This window comes from Oryctolagus cuniculus, chromosome 13 (assembly GCF_051225735.1).
Source record: "Oryctolagus cuniculus isolate XC-2025 breed Fujian yellow rabbit chromosome 13, ASM5122573v1, whole genome shotgun sequence".
NCBI classification, from domain to species: Eukaryota; Metazoa; Chordata; class Mammalia; order Lagomorpha; family Leporidae; genus Oryctolagus; species Oryctolagus cuniculus.
The window spans coordinates 1122675-1145384 of record NC_142879.1 but is presented as its reverse complement, the minus strand read 5'-3'; the positions used below and the strand labels follow the sequence as shown (position 1 = coordinate 1145384).

Genomic DNA, 22710 nt, shown 5'->3' with positions numbered 1-22710 from the left:
CCCCACGTCACCCACAGATATAAGTGTACTGGGGAGTATTTTTCTTAAAGATTTGTTTATTTGAAAGGCAGAGTTACAGAGAGGCAGAGCAGAGAGTGAGAGAAAGGTCTCCATCCACTGGTTCACTCCCCAAATGGCTGCAACAGCTGGAGCTGGGCTGATCCGAAGTCAGGAGCTTCTTCTGGGTCTCCCACGAGGGTGCAGGGGCTCAAGGACTCAGGCCATCCTCTGCTGCTTTCCCAGGCATATTAGCAGGGAGCTGGCTGGGAAGTGGAGCAGCCGGGACTTGAACCAGTGCCCATGTGGGGTGCCGGCACTGCAGGCAGCAGCTTTAGCTGCCATGCCACAGTGCTGGCCCCGCACTGGCGCCTCTGAGCTGCACAGTCCCTGGGGACCCACTCAGCAGAGTTTGACTGGTCAGGTCTAGTTCACAGTGGGTCTCGACACAAATCCCCTCACTAAACCTGACCTTGGCGTGTGCTGGACAAACAGGTCTTAGAATCACAAGCTGAACGAGGACCAAGACCAAGCACCCCACCTTGTGCACACCGTTGGTCTATGTCAGCTGAAACCACGAGACGGAGCCGCTCCCATGTACCGGGGACGGCACCCCCTCCTTCATCTTAGCTGACGTCACATGCACCAAGAGCGGCCGCTGTCCCCCACAAGTGCACGGCCTGCCACCCCTGTGAAGAGCGGTCACCAGCGGCCTCCACACATGGGTTCCAGTTACTCGCGTACGTCAGGACGCTCCCTGCAGAAGCGGCGACACCTGGCTGCACCTTGCAGTCTGCCTGGGGAAGGCAGGACCCTTCGGGGCTCACTGCACTGTGGGGTTAGCGCGCGCCCCAAGTGCGTGCACAGCCCTGACTTCTCACTGAGGGCCCTGAGGCCACTGACTGCTGAGTGAGGCCCAAATGCAGGAAGGCACAGCTGCTCCAGGCTGTGTCCGAGGCCAAGGACACACCATGCAGGGACGGGCCTCAACCGGTGCTGTGTCAACGCCCTCGAACCCTATCGCACAGGCTCGCTCTCTCCAGCAAACAGCCGCTCCCCTCCCGCTAAGTCCCTCCCGACCAGCTATCGCGTCCTGACAAGGACTATGCTGACTGCAGGACACGAGCTGGGCGATTAGCCTGGTTACTCATCACCAGCTGGGTGTTTCAGATCTGATCCTCCCAGTGTCCCCCTGGGTGTGACCAGCACATTCCACCGCCACGCGGAGCCACCCCGAGCCTGGTCTGCAGCAGGCCCTCTGAGCCTCGGGGGAGGCTTACAGCGCACGTGCTCAGACCGTGCACCAGCCCCGACCGTGCACCGGCCCCTCCCTTGGTCCCCAGGCAGCGTCATCCAAGTCCAGTGCCGCCAGTCAGCTGAGGCAGGAAAAGTCTGACTTATCCATGAATCTGTAACACATGGTGGCACTGGCACGGAGCAGGCCTGCACCCAGCCACCTTCCTGGAAGATGGACAGTGACTGACGGCAGTGGCCGAGTGCAGGGGCATGGGAACAGCATGCACTGGATGCAAGAATGGCGCATCAGTGACAGGGGTTTGGAGGAGCTCTGGGGCTGGGCTCCGAGGAACACCAGTGGTGACTTCAGCACAGGAGGGTCCGTGCTCCGGCTGTCACCAGCCAGCGATCTCTAATCAGAGGAACAGGTGACCTCTGTGGGTCAGCCAGCTCCTTCTCCAGCCCCAGCCTAGTGGGTGTTTAATGGGCTCAAGCACAGATTAGCCAAGCCAGCACTGGGCATGGGCTCCACGGATACAGCATTAGAAACGGGCTCCCCGACCGAGGCTGCACAGGAAGAGCAGTGGCCTCGAGAAAGCAGAATCCCTCCCGTGAAAATCCCAGCGCCAGGGGTGAGCGGCTGCTTGACGCCTGCATCGGGATCCGTGTGCCTGGGTTCAAGTCCCGACTCCACCACGATCCAGCTCCCCGCTAACGCACGGCCTGGTTGGCAGCAAACAATGGCTCAAGTCCTCGGATCGCTGCCACCCACACGGGAGAGCACACTAAGCCCTGGCTCCTGGCTTTGGCCTGGCCCAGCCCCTTGCAGGCATTCGGGGAGTGACCGGGAGATGGAACACACCTGCCTGGCCGGCTGCCTCCGTCGTCCAGTGAAGCGGTTTTCCAGAACCCCAGCAGGACTCCAGGCCGACTCGGCAGCTTCAGCGTTGGAGGCTCCGCCATCTCCCCGCGTCTTTCAAAGTGTCCACCTCCCGCTTGCTTTCCTGGACTTCCTGGCGTGGTTCGAGGTGGATGCGGCGGCTCCCAGTCAGGGCCACATTTCTGCCAAGAGGAGGGAGAGGTAGGGGAAGCCCCCTGCCCCACTGGGGGCTCACGCTGGCAGCTGCACACCGCTTAGGCTCATGTCCCTTCCCTGAACTTCACCGTGAGGTCAAGCGGCAAGGGAAGCCGGGAAACCTGGTCTTCATGGGGCAGTCACGTGCACAACCAAGCGCTCCACTGTTAACAAACAACCTTGTGTAATCACGAGAGCACACACTGGGACCAGTGACTGGGCCGTCTGCTGAGCTGTGGAGCACAGACCTTGGGCTGGCCCACGTGCCCGGTGGGAGGGGGAGGCAGACGCTGGCCCCAACCCAGACGCTCCTTACCCTTCACACGCGGCTGCCGCACGGCCCCACCCCAGCACCCACAGCACGACGTCACTGTCCAGTACTCCCTGCAGCAGAGAGAAAGCGAGGCCATGAGCTGCTGGTGCCGCGACCTGCACGTCCCAGCCCTGCTTGCTGGCCTCGAGAGAGGAACGGACAGACGCAGATCTGGTGCGAGACGGGGGCAGTGGCCCTGCCCATGGTCACGCCCAGGGACCACTTCCAGCTGCGGCCACTCTGATGGTCTGAACGTCTCAGAGCGTGGAGGGGAAGCCATGTTGAGTGAGACGTGGAGCGCCACAGCGGCTGGACAGACAAGTGGGGAGCCGCTCCGTCGGCTCGTGGGAAGTCAGATCCCCGTGCCGTCCAAGGTTGTCAGTGCCGACCACCTGAGACAAATCCGTCAGTGAGGCGAGCTTCATGCCTGCAGAGGGGCACATGCGTGGCGACAGGTAAGGCATGAGGAGCCAAGGAACCGGCGGTCCTTTTTTACCCCCAAGGGGATGTGTCACTCCCCTTCGGCGGTTGGTGGAGACGTGAGGTTCACAATCCACGATCAGCTCAGTAGGACAGGGAGAGGGGAGTGTGAACCTGGAAGGCGACGTGGCCGAGTGACACTCAGGAAACCCTACAGGAACCACACTCCTTGTCGCTGGCGGGAAACCTGAAAGGTCCCCACAAAACAGCAGACCCGGAGGTGTTTTAATAGGAAGTCGGCTGTCTCACCTCCTTGAGACTGTCTTCTCCACACAGCTGAGACAGCCGACTGTGACGTCACACCCCGGGCCAGGGAATGGGCAGTCTGGACCTGGGTGTGCTCCTCGGACCACTGTGGACAGGACCAACAAAGGCACGGGGACCCCGAGACAAGGGTTGGGTCACCCTGCCTGGGGAGCGACCCTGGCTAGCTGTGGGGCTGCCTAGAGTCAGAGGAACGGGCCGTGCTGTGGAGTGGGTGGGGGCCCACCTGCAGAGACTGGCCAGCAGTGGCTGTGCAGGTTTGTCCTACGCACGCATTTACCCAAGGTGACCAGCCTTCCTCCCCCTTCCCTTCCAGCTCACGTGGCGGTGCCGATGGAGGGGAGTTTATTTCACGTGCTTGTCGGGAGTGCCTAACAGCGGGTGGTGAGCTAACCGACACAGGCAGGGCGGCACTCGGGGACGGATGCAGTGACCAAGATGGCCGGGAAGACGGTGCGGCTGCTCACGTCTCTAGGACACAGGCAGGACTCACGGCGTGTCGAGTGGGAATGTGCAGCTGGCAGAGGTGTGGGCGTGGGAGGAAGGGCGGTGGGCGCTGAGTGACCAGCACGCCGGGGCACACCCCCACGCCAGCCGTTCTCCAGAACGCAGAGGCCGGGAGGCCAGGGGCCTGGAGCTGGCAGCCGTGATGGACTCCAGTTCTTCCAGCAGTTCTCACGCTCACTACTAGGCGTCCACACAATGCATGCGGGAGCCAGAAAACAGAGGAATGACAGCGCACTGTCCCATCGTGACAGCTGTCCACCAGGCCAGGAGAGCCAGCTGTCCATGCTGGAGAAGGAAGCTGACCATGCTGTGGCCTTAGGCTCGTGCCCTCTGCCCCCTCCAAGTCCTGTGCAGAGACCCAACTCCCATGGTGATAAGGGGGTCCCTCAAGAGGCGAAGCCGTCGGCGGGGAGCCCTAGGTGTGGGATCAGTGCCCTCCTGAAGGAGGCTTGGGGGGGTGGGCGTTCGGCCCAGCAGTGGGGTGACCTCGACCTACATGAGACCGCCTGGACTCAAGTCCCAGCTCGGACGCCTGACTCCAGTTTCCTGCCAATGCCTTCTCTGGGACGCAGCAGTGATGGCTCAAGAATGCAGCTCCTGCCAGTCACATGGGAGTCCCGGATGGAGCTCCCAGCTCCCGCCTTGGGCGGAGCGCCACCCTGGCTGTCACAGGCATTGGGGAGTGAATGAGCAGAGGGCAGAGCTCTGTCTGTCTGTCTCCTCCTCCTGTCTCCCCAGCTTTCTAGTAAACAAAGCACGTTCCTTAAAGCAGAAGGCCGCATCCCTGAAGCAGGAAGCAGCTCCCAGCAGCCTCAGGACCTGCCGGTGCGTGGCCTTGCACTCCCAGCTGCAGACCACCTCCGTTGTGTGTAAGCCACCAGTCTCTGCACTCTGCCGTGGCCGCATGCTGCACACACTGTCCAGGAAAACAAAACCGGGCGTTACCTGAGTGGTTAGGCATTCGGAAAAACCTGTGGGGAACTGGGAGACGACCTGGGAGCCCGGCACAGAGAAATGGGAGCAGATGCAGGAGGAGGCGATTCTTGCCTTTAGGACAGGAGGAAGGTTCGCAGAGGCCGCGCGTCAATATTGCACCCTCCGCGGGCAGCAGTGGGCAGCATTCACACGCTTGGATCTGAGCGTATCTGAGGCTGGGAGGACGGAGGCGCAGACGTAAACTCCTGAGAGCAGCACAGGTAAACTAGAATCCCTGCGGAAGTGAGGGAGCCGCAGCGGACTGCAGAGGCAGCGGCGAGGACCGCAGTGGCTGCCGCGCGGTCGCTGGGGGCGGGCAGGGGCTCTGCTGCTGTCCTGTGGTAGTCTTCAGAGGCCAACCCGCTCACTTCTACCTGTTACCTGAAGGAGAGAAGCTTTCAATGTTTAAATGTTGAGAGAAAATACAAAAGTCCAGCTTTCTGCTCAACAAGTTGGAGGAAAATATATATCTCAGTAAGCATAGAGAGGAACGGACAAGGCCAATGAAAAGAACAGTAAGAGCCAAACCAAGATAACAATGCAGCCTAACCACTGAGGGCCCCAGTGACGCAGAAGGAATCTGCGGCGAGAATAACAGGAGAGGCACTGGCACTGTGGCGCAGCGGGTTAACACCCTGGCCTGCAGTGCCGGCATCCCAGATGGGCGCCGGTTCTAGTCCTGGCTGCTCCACTTCCCATCCAGCCCTCTGCTGTGGCCTGGGAGAGCAGCAGAAGACAGCCCAGGTCCTTGGGCCCATGCACCCACGTGGGAGACCTGGAGGGAGCTCCTGGCTCCTTGCTTTGGATCGGGGCAGCTCTGGCTATTGCAGCCAGTTGGGGAGTGAACCAGTGGATGGAAGACCTCTCTCTCTCTCTGCCTCTCCTTTTCTCTCTTTCAAATAAATAGATAAATCTTTTTTTAAAAAAAAAAGAATTAACGGGAGGAAAGTGGGCGGAAGTCACTGAACCCCACTGGAACAGGAGGGGTCGCCTGCCTGTGGCTGTGAGGCCGCACTTTCTCAGAAAGCACTGTTCACTACTGCGCAGAACGAGTCTGAGCAGCTGTTCGAAAGGGTGATTCTCCAGGACTGCACTGTGGGTGCTCCCTTCAACTCAGTGTCCAGGCAAAGAACAGAAACCACAGCAGAAACTGGGGTCTGGGGACAGGCCAGCTGTGTGCGGCTCACCCAGGGGCTTCAGCCACTGCTGTGCTGTCGAAAGCTTCAGGAGTATATGGTAACGAGTCTTCCCACCCCACTCCAGGAATCTGACTTCACCACGGTGCTAGTTCTAAATACAACTGCAGCACGCCCAGAGGAAAGCTGTGGGCAACAGCACCATGGAGCAAAGCTGCAAAAATACTAAAAACAAACAAACAAACACCAAAACCAAAACCACAAAACTTACATCGCAAAGTACATGGAGGATGAATACATTCTCTTAATTAGATTTACCACAGGAATATAAACATGCATCAACCCTACATAATCCAAACAAGAAGCTGCCTACACTGCCAGGTTAGAGATGAAAGAAAGTGACCCTCTCACAACATGATGGAAGAACACAATAAAATTCCACATCTGCAAAGACCCTTTCGTAAGGCAGGACAGAAATCAATAAAAGTAATTCTATGTTTGCTGTAGCAGACACCATATCTAATGGTGTGGCATTAAGTGTACCTCTAGTCCAGTCCAGAGAACACAGAGATTACTATCACTCACACTGGACGGGAGGCCCTCACCACTGTGGTAAGGAGAAAATGAAAGATAAATGTTGAACAAAAACAATTATCTATAGACAATGTGTGCCAATAATAACCACTTAGAAAACGTGACTGACGAAAGACTGTGGCAGAACACACAGAAAAGGCTGTACGAAGCCCAAGTTTACATCCACCGAGACAGCATCACCAGGGCCGGCACTGTGGTCCCGCAGGGGTAGGTGCTGCCTGTGACACTGGCACCCCACACCCGCTGGCTCCTCCCCTTCAGAGCCAGCCCCTGCTAATGGGCCTGGGAGAGTGCTTGGGCCCCTGCCACCTGTGTGGGAGACCTGAGTGGAGACCTTGGCCTGGACCAGCTCCAGCTGTTGCAACCATTTGGAGAGTGAACCCTGGGGCGGGTGATCTCTCTGTCTTTCAAATAAGCATGTATTTTTATAAAAAATCAGGAAGCCGGCGCTCTGGTGTAGCAGACTAAGCTGCTCCCGCAGCACAGCATCCCATACAGGCGCTGCTTTGAGTCCCTGTTGTTCCACTTCCAATCCCGCTCCCTGTTAATGTGCCTGGAAAAGCAGAAGATGGCCCAAGTGCTTGGCCCCCGCACCCATGTGTGAGACCTGGATGAAGTTTTCCTCGCTCCTAGCTTTGTTCTGGTCCAGCCTTGGCTGTTGTGGCCACTTGGGGAGTGAACCATCGGATGGAAGACATCTCTCTCTTTCTGTAACTGACTTTCAAATAAATTAAAATAAAATCTTTTTTTTTAATAAGGAAGTTGGGGCTGGCACTGTGGCTTAGTGGGTAAAGCTGCCGCCTGCAGGGCCAGTATCTGATATGGGCGCCAATTCAAGTCCTGGCTGCTCCATTTCCGATCCAGCTCTCTGCTATGGCTTGGGAAAGCAGTGGAAGATGGACCAAGTGATTGGGCCCCTACACCCACGTGGGAGACCTGCAGGAAGCTCCTGGCTTCAGACTGGCACAGCTCTGGCTGTTGCGGCCATCTGGGGACTGAACCAGCAGATGGAAGACCTGTCTCTCGCTCTGCCTCTGCTTCTCTGTAACTGCCTTTCAAATAAATAAATAAAATCTTTTTTAAAAAATCAGGAAGTTAACACTAAGATCTCCGCTGTTGACACAGGGCTGTCCAGAGCTGTGGTGTCTTCTAACGCACGCATCCCTCGGACCTTCTCCACGTTCGCCACCTGGACGTGTCCGAGTCACTGCCCAGGGGTCGCTGACCGTCTCCCTCGTGGGTTCAGACGGCGCACCGCTGTCAGGCGCACCACAGGGGTGCCGCTCTGCTCTCCTTCTGTCCAAACAGGGGCATGGAGTCTTCACTGCTCCCTGGCTGCTGAGGCCATTTAGGGAGCGAACCAGTGGGCGGGAGAGCACTCCCTCTCTCATTTTTTTCTTTCAAAAGGAAAAAGAAAGAGCTTAAGTCACTGCTTGGGACGCCTGGACCCGACTCCGCAGCGCTGGCTCACGTCCCAGCGCCCCCACTTCTGATCCAGCTTCCTTGCCAGAGTGCCTCGGAGGCTGCAGTAATGGCTCAAGTGCTTGGGCCCAGCCACTCCCATGGGAGACCCGAGGGAGCTCCAGGCTCCTGCCTTCAGCCAGGCCCAGCCCTGGCTACTGTGGGAACCTGGGGAGTGAACCAACAGATGGAAGGACCATCTCCCATTTTTCCCCATTGCTCTGCCTTTTCAAATAAATGAATCAGCCTTAACATTGTTTATGAAGAACAAGTCAACCATGTTTTTAAAAGCACAAATATTTTTATTTTTAAATAGGGATTGGGGCCGGCACCGTGGCTCACTTGGGTAATCCTCCGCCTTGCAGCGCCAGCATCCCATATGGACGCCGGGTTCTAGTCCCAGTTGCTCCTCTTCCAGTCCAGCTCTCCGCTGTGGCCCAGAAAAGCAGTGGAGGATGGCCCAAGTGCTTGGGTGCCTGCACCCGCATGGGAGACCAGGAAGAAACACCTGGCTCCTGGCTTCGGGTTGGCACAGCGCTGGCCGTAGTGGCCATTTCGGGGGGTGAACCAACGGAAGGAAGACCTTTCTCTCTGTCTCTCTCACTGTCTGTAACTCTACCTGTCAAATAAAAAAAATAACAAAAAAAATAAACATAGGCATTGACAGAATCTTTTTCTTTTTTTAAAAAAATGTGGCTTTATTTATTTGAGAGGCAGAGTTACAGAAAGAGAGAGGTAGAGACAGAGAGAGGTCTTCCATCTGGTGGTTCACTCCCCAAATGGCCACGACAGCTGGAGCTGAGCAGATCCGAAGCCAGGAGCCTCCTGCAGGTCTCCCATGCAGGCGCAGGGGCCCAAGCACTTGGGCCATCTTCCACTGCTTTCCCAGGCCACAGTAGGGAGCTGGATGGGAAGTGGAGCAGCCGGGACTCAAATCTGTGCTCACGTGGGATGCCGCACCACAGGTGGAGGCTTTACCTAGCACGCCACCGCACTGGCCCTGACAGATTTTTTTCATAAAGGAAATAACACAATATTTCAGAGGAAACTGGTTTATTTTTACATTTTCTTAAGGTTTTCTTTTTTAAGCATCCTATTGTTTAAATATGTAACGTAAACTCTTACTATAAAAATAACACTTCCTTCCCCTAAGCACCAATGTATTTATTTTTTCCTCTTTGGCAAATGCTGATTTGAGGCTTTCAAGCTTTTCACACTAGAGCTGAAGTCAGCGGCCCTGCCGCTGAGGACTGAGGCCAACACACACTTTCCAGGATAATCAGCCCCTTCTCGCAGCTGCCGCTTGGTGAGTGCAGGTTGTGTGCAGGTGGAAGGCAAGCCCGAGGGGGAAGGCTGGGCCGGCACTGCGATGCGGGCATCCTCTGGGAGCGCTGCTCCACTTCCCATCCAGCTCCCTGCTGATGCACCCAGGAACGCAGTGGGAGATGGCCCAGTGCAGGAATCCCTGCTACCCAGGTGGGAGCCCAGAATGGAAGTCCAGGCTCCTGGCTTCAGCCAGGCCCAGCTCTGACTGCTGCAGCCATTTAGGGAGTGAACCAGCAGATGGGAGACCTCTGTCCTGTCTCTCTGTAACTCTGCCTTTCAAACAGAAAAATCTTTAAAAAAGAAAGAAATAAAAAGAGCAAGGGGGTAAAGATGGAATGACTCCTCTCCCATGGTAAATTTTATGCTGAGTCTATTTGTGCTCAAACACGAGACAGTCATCGGGGGCAGGCACGCAGCACGGAAGCTGAGATGCCACTTGGGACGCAGCCACCCCGCATCGGAGCGCCCGGAATTCCAATTCCTGCTTCCCTGCCCCTGTGCTCCCTGGGAGGCAGCAGGTAATGGCTCAAGTATTTGGGTCCCTGCCATTCCCGTGGGAGGCTTGGATGGAGTCCCCAGCTCCCGGCTTTGGCCTGCACCAGCCCTGGCGCCGTGGCCATCTGAGGGGTGAGCCAACAGCCCGGAGCTCGGTCTCTGTCTCGCAGATAAACACAAATTCTCCCAGAGGAGAGCTGCGCAGGAGCTCCAGGGGCGCAGTCGATCAGCGCGCGGTGCTCAGACAGAAGAGCCGCGCTCCAGCACGGGGCCCCTCCCACTTGCACCTGCTCACACCGACACCTGCGTCGGCTCCTCCCGCCTTTTAAGGCCGATTCTAAGTAAGCTGACTCCGTGTGAGACCCCCAAGACCTCGGATTTAAGACAACAAAAGCCCGCAGTTTATCATTCCTGACTTAATCACACTGCCTTTTAGATCCTGCAGCTGCTGGGGGTCTCCAGCTCCACCCCGTGCTGAGGGGACGCAGGGGACACTGCCTCCTAGGAGGTGGGTGGTGTCCAGTCCTGCGTCCCAGGGACACAAGGCAGTGGAGGCCTGAGTGGCAGCATTTTCATTGATGTCATTATGTAACTTAATTTCAAAAGTGACCCAAGCCAACGAATACGGAAGGAAAGCTTTCGGTGGACGGTGTCACTTCACTTCCTCGCCGTCAGATGTGACGTGGTGAGATGAACCAGCACACAGAACCACGGCACAGGGCAGTCAGGCACCTAGGCCGCTCCAGGACCCTGTACTACGTAGAAACGTGTCGTGGGTGTGAGGAAGCGTGTCACAGACACGGAACTGAAAAATGAAGAGAAGCTGATGAAAAGCTAACAATAGAAAAACTACAACAAACCCCCGAGAAATGCCATCAGCAACTCAAAGTTCTTAGCCCAAGCAGTTTACCAAAGGCAGTAACCGAAGGGATGCTGGGTTGGGGCCCTGGCCTCAGTGCCGCCATTCCATGTGGGCACTGGTTCGAGTCCCAGCTGCTCCATTTCCAATCCAGCTCTCTGCCAGTGCACCTGGGAAAGCAGCAGAGGATGGCCTAAGTCCTTGGGCTCCTGCACCGACGTGGGAGACCTGGAAGAAGCTTCGGGTCGTCTCAGTTCTAGCCATTTGGGGAGTGAACGAGCAGATGGAAGATCTCTCTCTGTAACTCTTTTAAATAAATCTTAAGAACAAAAGGGATGTGGGGTTGTGGCAGGTGACGTTATGGCTGTAGACGTCACTGAAGCCGTGAAGGAACCAAGAGGTGCTCGGGGTGCCCACCGCGCCCGGCCCGAGTCTGCGCAGCCGCATCTGCAGGCCTGGCTGTGGGGCTGGCGTCACAGGACCCTCGGCGCCGGCCAGCACCAGTGCTGACGCCCGGGTGAGACTCCAGGCATCCTTTCTGCTCCTGCTCTGGTTTGTGACATGGACGAGCCTGTTCCTGATGCAACTTCTGTTCTGAGTCCCAAGCCCTGTGCCCCAGCTGCAAAGGGTCCCCCCTGGGAGTTGAGCTTCTTGGAGAAGCTGACTGCTGAGGTCAGAGGTTTCCTGGGAGGGGCAGGCGTGGTCAAGGGCGCAGCGCAGGGCCTGCCTATTTCAGGCAAATTCTCCTGAGCCGGACCTCTGGCAGACGCCGGGGGGCCCCATCTAACCCGAGCTTCCCCAGTGTCTGCTCCACAGGAGGCCGCGTCTCAGAGCCGTGCGTCTCTCCGGGGGGACAGCGGGATCTCTGGGAGCAGAACTGCCTGGGGCGATTTACATGACCTCAGTTTCTTCAAGTGCAGACTAGGGGTGACAACAGCAGCCAAATTTACCGGGATGTCTTATTTTTTACTATTTTTAAAAATATTTAACTTATTTGAAAAGCAGAGTTACAGAGAGGGAGTCAGGGAAGGTCTTCCATCTGCTGGTTCACTCCCCAGATGGCTGTAATGGCTGCGGCTGCGGCTGCAGCAGGGGCTGGTTCAGACCGAAGCCAGGAGCCTGGAGCTTCTTCTGGGTCTCCCACACGGGTGCTGGGGCCCAAGGACTTAGGCCATCCTCTGCTGCCCTCCCAAGCCATCAGCAGGGAGCTGGTTTGGAAGAGGAGCAGCCAGGACATGAACCAGCACCCACATGGGCTACTGGCTTCACAGGTAGTGGCTTAATCCACTATGCCACAAGCCTGCCCCCACTCCGCAATGTGTGATTTAAATGACTCTGTATATTGGGGCCGGCGCCGTGGCACACCAGGTTAATCCTCCACCTGCGGTGCCGGCATCCCATATGGGTGCCGGATTCTGTCCCGGTTGCTCCTTTTCCAGTCCAGCTCCCTGCTGTGGCCCGGGAAAACAGTGGAGGATGGCCCAAGTGCTTGGGCCCTGCAACCGTATGGGAGACCTGGAGGAAGCTCCTGGCTCCTGGCCTCAGATTGTTGTAGCTCCAGCCGTGGCGGCCATTTGGGGAGTGAACCAACGGGAGGAAGATCTCTCTCTGTCTCTCTCACTGTCTGTAACTCTACCTGTCAAATTAGAGTTATTTATCATATATTTATTATAGAGTTATTTGTTATATATATAAATATATATAAATGACTCTGTATAGGCACAGCTTTTTAAAAACAAGTTTATATTTTTTTTATTTATTTATTTTTTGACAGGCAGAGTTAGACAGTGAGAGAGACAGAGAGAAAGGTCTTCCTTTTTCCGTTGGTTCACCCCCCAAGTGGCCGCTATGGCTGGTGCACTGCGGCTGGCGTGCTGCATTGATCCGAAGCCAGGAGCCATATTTTTTAAGAATTATTTTAGGCCGGCGCCGCGGCTCACTAGGCTAATCCTCCGCCTAGCGGCGCCGGCACACCGGGTTCTAGTCCCGGTCGGGGCGCCGGATTCTGTCCCGGTTGCCCCTCTTCCAGGCCAGCCCTCTGCTGTGGCCCGGGAGTGCAGTGGAGGATGGCCCAGGTGCTTGGGCCCTGCACCCCATGGGAGACCAGGAAAAGCACCTGGCTCCTGGCTCCTGCCATCGGATCAGCGCGGTGCGCCGGTCGCATCGCGCTGGCCGCGGCGGCCATTGGAGGGTGAACCAACGGCAAAGGAAGACCTTTCTCTCTGTCTCTCTCTCTCTCACTGTCCACTCTGCCTCTCAAAAAAAAAAAAAAAAAAAAAAAAAAAAAAAAAAAAAAAAAGAATTATTTTATTTATTTGAAAGACAGAATTACAGAGAGAAGTAGAGCCAGAAAGAGAGGTCTTCCATTCTGCTGGTTCACTCCCCAGATGGCCACAACAGCCAGAACTGAGCTGATCTGAAGCCAGGAGTCTCTTCCGGGTCTCCCACGCGGGTGCAGGGGCCCGAGGAGCTGGGTCATCTTCCACTGCTTTCCCAGGCCATAGCAGAGAGCTGGATCAGAAGTGGAGCAGCCAGGACTCGAATCAGTGTCCATATAGGACACCAGCCCCAGATTTTGTTTATTTGAAAAATCAGAGTTACACAGAGAGAGGAGAGGCAGAGAGAGAGAGAGAGAGAGGTCTTCCATCTGCTGGTTTACTCCCCAACTGGCTGCAACAGCCAGAGCTGCGCTGATCCGAGGCCAGGAGTCAGGAGCTTCATCCAGGTCTCCCACATGGGTGCAGGAGCCCAAGGACTTGGGCCATCTTCTACTGCTTTCCCAGGCCACAGCAGAGAGCTGGATCGGAGGAGAAGCAGCCCATATGGGATACCAGCCCTGCAGGCGGCACCTTTACCTGCTACGCCACAGCACCAGCTCCTATGCACAGCTCTTACCACAGTGCCTGAATGAGCCATTATTGGGTGGAGCCTCAGTACTACAAGGAACCAGAATGTTCCACCTGTGAGCTACACCCAATATGCAAGCCCTTGTTGGGCCCAGCATTGGAAGAGCCGTGGCCTTGCCTTCCGAGCGCAAGGGAGAGAGACACAGGGCGACTGTGACGTGAGACTGGCACTAGCTGGGGACAGCAGCTCACGGGAGCTATCAGGGCCCTGAGAGCCGGTGCCATTCTTTTCTGGGCCCGTGAGAGACGCCCTGCGGTGCAGAGGATTGAGCTCCGCCTTGAAGACTGGGCCTGGGAGGGGCAGGCACTAGAGGAGGCAGGGAAGGTGGGGTTGGGAGCAGGAACACAGGAGCTCCAACAAGCAGGGGCTCACACTGTGAGGGAGCTGAGCAGGGGGCAAGGCTGGAAGAGGGAGCAAGGCCCAGAGACCCCGTGTGCCGCCTGGCTGGGGACGCAGGGCCCCCACCCAGCCCAAGTCCCCCAAGCCACTCAATCTTTTCTAGTCCCTTGGTTACCCAGATTCTGGGCTCTTTTGAAAACTTAATGAGTTTGATTTAGAGAACACATGGGAACTTGTGGAGAGTTCCGATTCCTCGTCTTCCCTGCAGGGCCTGGGCCTGTGTGTGCACATGTGTGTGCATGCGTGTGCATCTCCACAGAGGAGCGGCAGCTAGAACTCTCCAGTGATTCACGCTCCAGCATCTCAGGGCACAGAGCTGCCCGCTCCCCTCACTCACCCTCCGCCTGCCTCTCTGAGATCAAAGGGGGCAGGACTGGGAAGCCTGGGCCACGCCGACCTTATCTAAGACGCAGCCCAGTTCCCTTTCTCTTCTCTCAGGAATGTGGCTCCTCCTCAGCCACCCAATCCCTGGGCCAGCCCAGCTCTGTGGGGGTGGCAGGTGGGGGCTTCCAGCCTCTGCAGCCTGACACGACTTGTGAATGCATCCATCTGTGAAACGCACCATGCCTAGACCTCTGCAGTGTGGGGTGAACTGAGTGGAAGTTTCCCACAGAATGGATGGGAAGTCACAGTGACTGAGAACACCCAGTCTTGTTGAAGCCCTGGCTCTAGGAGTCAAAGCCAGAACTGGAAACTCAAAGGCACCTGATGGACACTAATGCTGGACACACAACACAAACCACTGGCTTGCAACTGTAAAAGGCACCCAGATCTATGGCCCCTATAACTCAAGAGTGCAAGAGATGGCCGCCGGCTGGTGCAGTAGCATGGTGGGCTAAGCCTCTGCCTGTGGCACTGGAATCCCATATGGGGGCTGGTTCAAGTCCCGGCTGCTCCACTTCCAATCCAGCTCTCTGCTATGGCCTGGGAAAGCAGTAGAGGACGGCCAAAGTCCTTGGGCCCCTGCACCCACATGGGAGACCTGGAGGAAGCTCCTGGCTCCTGGTTTTGGATCGGAGCAGCTCCGGCCATTGCAGCCATCTGAAGAGTGAACCAGCGGATGGAAGACCTTTCTCTCTGTCTCTCCCTCTCTCTGTTTGTAACTCTGCCTCTCAAATAGATAAATAACCTTTGCGAGAGAGAGAGAGAGAGAGAGAGTCAGTCACAAGCTGCCTGTGCTCATGCTGGGTCTGGACCCAGGCTGTCTTCCCTCGTGGTTGTCGGAGGACTCTCAGTAGCAGGTGCGCTGGCTGGAGAATGGTCTTTGGATTGCACTTAGGATTGATGGATTGCTGGACTTTCCTTAGAAATCCAGCAGGTGCTGTGTTACCCAGAGGCAGGAGCTTCGACGAAGCACCCAGTTTCTAGTGCTGAGAAGCACAGGGGCTAAGTCCTCGTGGGAGATGCAGGTGGCCACTACAACCCCGTATGGTGTCCTGCAGCCGGCAGCACCGCCCCCACTCCCGTGGAGCTGTGGCACGCAGGAAGCCTCCACCGCCACACAGCCAAGCTCTTCCCAGTCACTCTGCGGCTGGAGAGTTTTAAGGGATTTGGAAAATGAATATAGTAAAACACTAAGAACAATTTCTATGGACGTAGAGAAAGCCTAAAAAAGTGGAGAAAAAGTATTTCCAATACACCTTGCCTATTTATATTGTATTTTAATACGCACGATGGCTCAAATTCTAGTCCAGTCGTGGGGTCCATGAACTCATCTGCCAGAGACAGCACTAGTGCTGTAGCACATCTCTCATGATGTGAGTCTACACGTGTTTGCACCAAGTGTGTGTGTGCACTGTGTGTGCTCCTGTCCTGTGTCTCACATGTGCCTGTGTGTGCACTGTGTGTGCTCCTGTCCTGTGTCTCACATGTGTCTGTGTGTACACTGTGTGTTCTCCTGTTCTGTGCATCACATGTCTGTGTGTGCACTGTGTGTTCTCCTGTCCTGTGTCTCACATGTGTGTGTGCACTATGTACTCCTGTCCTGTGCATCACATGTGTCTGTGTGTGCACTGTGTGTGCTCCTGTCCTGTGTTTCACATGTGCCTGTGTGTGCACTGTGTGTTCTCCTGTCCTAGCACATGTATCTGTGTGTGCTCCTGTTCTGTGCATCACATGTGCCTGTGTGTGCACTGTGTGTGCTCCTGTTCTGTGTATCACATGTCTGTGTGTGCACTGTGTGTTCTCCTGTCCTGTGCATCACATGTGTCTGTGTGTGCACTGTGTGTGCTCCTGTCCTGTTGTCTCACATGTGCCTGTGTGTGCACTGTGTGTTCTCCTGTCCTGTGTCTCACGTCTGTGTGTGCACTGTGTGTGCTCCTGTCCTGTGTCTCACATGTGCCTGTGTGTGCACTGTGTGTGCTCCTGTCCTGTGTCTCACATGTGTTTGTGTGTGCACTGTGTGTGCTCCTGTCCTGTGTCTCACATGTGTCTGTGTGTGCACTGCGTGTGTGTGCTCCTGGCCTCTGTACTGCATGTGTCTGTGTGTGCACTGTGTGTGCTCCTGTCCTGTCTCACATGTGCCTTTGTGTGCACTGTGTGTGTTCCTGTCCTGTCTCACATGTGCCTGTGTGTGCACTGTGTTCTCCTGTCCTGTGCATCACATGTGTCTGTGTGTGCACTGTGTGTGCTCCTGTCCTGTGTCTCACATGTGCCTGTGTGTGCACTGTGCGTGCACATGTCCTGTGTCTCACATGTGTCTGTGTGTGCACTGCATGTGTGTGCTCCTGGCCTCTGTACTGCATGTGCCTGTGTGTACTGCGTGTCTGTGTGCCATGTCTATGCGTGCACTGCCCGTCTGCGTGTGGGCAGGTGGGGGAGCCGGGAAGTGAGAACTGTCTGCCGGGGACCCGGCCCCATGACGGTAACCGAAGCGCAAGAACGTGCAGCCGGGGTGTCACTCCCCGTCTTCGTGGAGGAACGACACAGGACCCTGCGTTGTTCTTTTGTCTGCTCGGCCCTCCCCGGGTTGGCTGCTGGTCCTTCCCGGGTTGGCTACTGGTCCTTCCCGGGTTGGCTGCTGGTCCTTCCCGGGTTGGCTACCATCCCTTCCACCTCCGTGGAAGGGCGGTTCCCCCTGCCACATTCCCCACTTCCGCGGGGGAGCGGCACACCGCCGGCCGGCTCTCTCGGGGGCTGCACAGGTGTTCCCCTTAGATGTTCCTCTTAGATGTTCCTGGTGCATGCCGTCTCTCTCCTCCTTTATAGTCCTCTTCCACCAATCCCAACTCTGCTACCCACACGCCGAGTACGCTGCTCTCCTCCAATCAAGAGCAGGTCCCACAGTTTATTGGTTGAACTGGAGGCAGCTGAGTAGAAGCTGTTTCCCTTCTCAGCGCCATATTGTGGGAAAGCAGATGCATAGAATAAGTCTTAATTCCAGTAACTTAGTCTAGTCCGAGTTGCTCCCAGTTGCTCCCCACAGATCCCCCTTTCTTTTTATTTTTGGCGTTGATATGCGCCTGTCTTCGGTGCCCCGCGGCACACACTCTGCTCTGCTTGCTAGAGTTGCCCACAGGTGCTTACAAGTCCTATCAATCAGGCAAACCGAATCCGGGTCCTCTCTTCGCCATGTTGTGAGGAGGTTTTTAGGCGCTGATGCGTGCCTGTGTTCGGTGCCCTGCAGCGCATGCTCTGCTCTGCCTGCAGGTGCTTACAAGCCCTAGCAATCAGGCAAACCGAATCCAAGCCTTCTCATTGCCATATTGTGGGGAGACTTATTGGTGTTGATAACGTGCCTGTCTTCGGTGACCTGCGGCGCATAAGCTGCTAGCCGCCCGCAGGTGCTCATCGCCTCACTAATCAGGCAGACCGAATCCAAGCTCTCTCATTGCCATGTTGTGGGGAGGCCTTTCTATTTCTCTATTTCTCTATCTCCGGGCATTCCTATTTCTCCCATTTTACTTCTATCTTCCAGCATTCCTATTTCTCTCATTTTACTTCTAAACTTCTGTTTCTCTTATCCCTGCGGCTTCCCGGCGCCCGCCCCGAGGCTGCTTCTCGGCGGCTTCCCGGCTCTGAGCCGCTTCAGCCCCCGCCTCTCTCATCTGCGCGGCTTCCCGGCTTTGCGCGGCTTGGCTTCGCGCGCGCACTCCGCGGTCTCGCACTAGCCCAGCGTTCCCTATCTACTTGTGCCCCGCACTCTCTCTCTGCGCGCGGCAGCCTCCGCGAGTCACACAGCCCCAGCTCACGTTTCCGCCACTAGCATTCAATCTAAGTTCCCCGGGCTAACCTGGCGAATTCAACCCAGCTCACGTTTCCGCCCCACGATTTGGCTTCCCGTCCTTTGCTCCCCGGGCTAATCTGACGGATTCCAACCTGGCTTATGTTTCTGCTTCTGGTTTTAACTTTTCGCCCCTTATTCCCGGGCTAACTCGACGAATCCCAAAGTAGCTTTCGTCTCCGCCTCAGCCTGCACTCGCGGCTTCATCCTCCCTAACCTTTTTCTCTACCCGGTATGTTTCCCTAAGTTTTCTTCCAACAATATTCCTCCCTCATTTCTCCTGGCCTCTCCCCACAGTCCATATCCAAGTCTAAGTTTCTTATAGGTTTCACTTTCACTTTCAACCTGCAGTCCGTATCTAAGTCTAAGTTTCTTCTTGCTTTCACTCCAAATCCCAACTTCTTTCCCACAGTCCGTATCCGAGTCCAAGCCTCCTCCAGGTTTCACTTTCGCTTTCAATCTCCTAGCTTCCCCGCCATAGTCCGCATCCGAGTCTATGAAAGCTTTCACTTTCGTTTTCAATCCTAACTTCTTTCCCACAGTCCATATCCGAGTCTATGCCCAGGCTTTCAACAACTTCCTCCGGCACCTTCTCCGTCCGGCTTTCCCCAGGCTCTTTGCTAGTCTCTCTCTCCGGCATTCTCCACTTCTTCCCGTTTCTTCCCTCCTAGGTTTCCTATTCGAGTCACGGCACCATTATGTCGCTCCCCCTCTTCATGGAGGAACGACACTAAACCCTGCCTAGGCTTCCTATCCGAGTCACGGCACCATTATGTCGCTCCCCCTCTTCATGGAGGAGCAACACTGAACCCTGCCTAGGCTTCATATCCGAGTCACGGCACCATTATGTCGCTCCCTGTCTTCGTGGAGGAACAACACAGGACCCTGCGCTGTTCTTTTGTCTGCTCGGCCCTCCCCGGGTTGGCTGCTGGTCCTTCCCGGGTTGGCTACTGGTCCTTCCCGGGTTGGCTGCTGGTCCTTCCCGGGTTGGCTACCATCCCTTCCACCTCCGTGGAAGGGCGGTTCCCCCTGCCACATTCCCCACTTCCGCGGGGGAGTGGCACACCGCAGGCCGGCTCTCTCGGGGGCTGCACAGGTGTTCCCCTTAGATGTTCCTCTTAGATGTTCCTGGTGCATGCCGTCTCTCTCCTCCTTTATAGTCCTCCTCCGCCAATCCCAACTCTGCTACCCACACGCCGAGTACGCTGCTCTCCTCCAATCAGGAGCAGGTCCCACAGTTTATTGGTTGAACTGGAGGCAGCTGTGTAGAAGCTGTTTCCCTTCTCAGCGCCATATTGTGGGAAAGCAGATGCATAGAATAAGTCTTAATTCCAGTAACTTAGTCTAGTCCGAGTTGCTCCCAGTTGCTCCCCACACCGGGGCTCTGCTCCTCACGCACGTCCTCGGCTGGGTTCTCAGAACCACCCGGTGACACAAGCGCCTCTGTCACTCCCAGTCACGGGAGCAGCTGCAGCTCAGAGAAGCGAATCCACTTCTCAAGGCAGCCAGGCCAGAAGGGGCCAGGCTGGCTCTGTCCACAGCGCCGGCTCCGCAGCGCAGGCCCGAGTCCCTGCTGGACCGGCTCCCAGGCTCCTCCCCGGGAAACGTGCCGCCGGATGCCCTCGGAGCAGCCTCTTCCCTGGGAATTCCAGAGCCTCCGGGCTCAGCACGGGGACTGGGAGGGCTGCCGCGAGCCTCTTTCCTGCCAGGAAGTTCCCTCCCGCGGGGGAGCGGCCCGGCCCGGCCCTGCTCCAGGGGCCAGGAGCCTCACAGCTCGCCAGCTACTGTCGGGGTCTTTGAAGCGCGGCTCTCTGCTCCTCCAGGAGGCACATGCTAGTTGAGAACCCAGAACCGCCGCCCCCCCCCCCAGTCCTGCACTGTTCGCACCGCGAGGCCGTGTCCCCCAGCGCACGCGGCCCCACGGGAGTGGGCTCCGTGCAGTTCCGCGGCAAGCCCTCCACCACAACTCTTCCTTAAAGCACGACTTTACTTCTCAGCCGCTTGCTAGGCCGAACCACAGCCGGCGAGGAAAAGCTCCCCCGCCGCCTGGTCACTCCCACACTGCAGCAGCTGAGGCGCGGCCAGGCCACGGCCGAGAGCCAGGAGTCCGGTCGGGGTCTCCCACGGGGGCGCAGGGCCCAGGTGCCACCTTCCGCTGCCTCCCAGGACGGAGGAGCAGGGACCAGAAGCAGGGACCAAGCCTGGCACCCGGGCGCCCATCAACGGGGTTAACAAGCATGTGTGGGAAAGCGCGGCAACACCAGCTGTTCCCGAGCTGCCGCCGGTTTTCTGAGAAGCGCCTGTGTTCAAGGGTCCGTGCCGGGTGAGCGCGGGTGGGGCACGAGGCTGCCTCCCCGGCCGCGCGGTTCCCACGGCAGCGCCCCGCGCCCGCGCCCGCACCCGCACGCCGCGGCGGGGGCGGCGCGCGCAGGGCGCCCGCGCCTCAGTCAGGCCCAGGCCGCGGGAGCACCGCGCCGCGCCGCGCCCCGCCCGGCCCCGCCCGGCCGCGCCGCCCGCAGCTCTCCGGGAGCGCGCAGGGCCCGCACCTCAGGCCGCGCCCCGCCCGACCCCCAGCCCGCAGCTCTCCGGCGCCCTCCGCCGGCCGGGAGCGGGAGCGGGAGCGCGCAGGGCCCGCGCCTCAGTCAGGCCCCGCCCCGCCCCGCCCCGCCCGGCCCCCAGCCCGCAGCTCTCCGGCGCCCTCCGCCGGCCGGGAGCGGGAGCGGGAGCGCCAGGGCCCGCGCCTCAGTAATCCCAGGCCGCGGGAGCACCGCGCCCGGCCCCGCCCCGCAGCCCGCACTCTCCGGCGCCCTCCGCCGGCCGGGAGCGGGAGCGCGCAGGGCCGGCGCCTCAGTCAGGCCCGCGCCTCAGTCAGGCCCCGCCCCGCCCCGCCCCGCCCCGCCCCCAGCCCGCAGCTCTCCGGCGCCCTCCGCCGGCCGGGAGCGGGAGCGCGCGCCGCGGAGGCGCAGAGCAGCAAATGGCGGCTCCAGAGCCCGCCCGCGGCGCGGTGTTCCGCGGCCCGTCTAGGCCGCCAGCAAACGGGCCCCGTGAAGACCGAACCGCGCGGCCGCGCCCTCGCTGCCCCACGCCGGGGCCGCCTTCGCGGAGAGGGCGCCTCCCGCCAGGCCCGCCGTTACCTCCCGACTCCGCGTGCGCGCCGACGAGGGCGGGCCCTAGACGACGGCCACGGCGGCCGCTGGGGAACCGCCCGGCTCCGCGCGTGCCGCCCCTCACAGCCGCTCGCGACGCCCGCGTCCCGCGTGGTCGCGTCTGCCGAGGCCCGGCCGCTTCCGGCCAACGCAAGATGGCGGCGCTGGGGGACCCGGATGGAGCGGGGGTCCCGGATGGAGCTCGGGGTTCCCGGATGGAGCGGGGGTCCTGGATGGAGCTCGGTGGACCCGGATGGAGCTCGGGGCACCGGATTCTGTCCCGGTTGCCCCTCTTCCAGGCCAGCTCTCTGCTGTGGCCAGGGAGTGCAGTGGAGGATGGCCCAGGTGCTTGGGCCCTGCACCCCATGGGAGACCAGAAGTGCCTGGCTCCTGGCTTCGGATCAGCACAGCACCGGCCGTAGCGGCCATTTGGGGGGTGAACCAACAGAAGGAGGACCTTTCTTTCTCTTTCTCTGTCTCTCTCTCTCTCTCACTGTCTGTGACTCCACCTGTCAAATAATAAAAATTTAAAAAAAAAAAAAGCTGTGTTTTCAAGGCTCGTGTCACGGTCACAAAAGAGCGTCAGTGTTCAAGGTCCGGCGCTCCACGTCTCGGCAGAGACGGATCTCGGATCGGTCACTTCCAGGCAGGAAGTCGTGGGAAGGCTGTCACTCGGGGCAGCGGGCTCAGAGCGCCCAGGCGGAGGCAGGCGAGGAGTGGAGAGGCCCCTGCTGAGGCCTGGTCCGTCGGAAGCTTGCTCTGGCAGCAGGCTGGAAAGGGGTCCAGGCGAGGCGCCATCTCGGCTGGAGTTCTGATCCCGCAGTCGCCTCTGTCGCTTGCAAGGGGGCTAGCTCCAAGTGCCGGGAGATCCAGAGGTTCACACACACTGGGCCCTTCGTCCGTGGTCAGCCCGTGCCGCTACCTGCTCCGTGCAGAGTAGCGGGCTGCCTCTTCGGCTCCAGATGTGTGGGGATCCAGAGGTTCACACACACGTGATCCCTGAGGCTCTCTTTTATCCTAATTCTTTCCTGCAGCGCACCTGCTGTTCACATGCCGTCCACGCATCAGCTCGGAGCTCCCCGAGGTGTCACCAGTCCGTTGTCTGGGCTCGGGCGTCTCCCGCTCACATCCATCCTCGTGCGAGTTGGTGAGGTAACTCACTATCGCCCATCGCACACGCTCATCAGGCTGTCCAGAGATGTCTGTCCAGTCTGATGAGGGCACTTTTCTAGCAAGCGCTGAGCTTGACATGAGTGACGTCATCAGCGCCTGGCTTAGCAGGAGTGACTCCATTTTCTGTTCCTTCCACTTGTGGATG

At 58.1% G+C, this 22710-nt stretch overlaps 1 long non-coding RNA gene across 1 annotated transcript; it reads right to left on the bottom strand.

The window, feature by feature from the left end:
- Positions 1 to 36: 36 nt before the first annotated feature.
- On the bottom strand, positions 37 to 21843 carry LOC138845095 (uncharacterized). Its single transcript, XR_011381809.2, has 3 exons — positions 21381 to 21843; positions 2096 to 5228; positions 37 to 263 (listed from the first exon to the last, which is right to left on the bottom strand). It is a non-coding gene; the product is annotated as an uncharacterized LOC138845095 (long non-coding RNA).
- Positions 21844 to 22710: the final 867 nt, after the last annotated feature.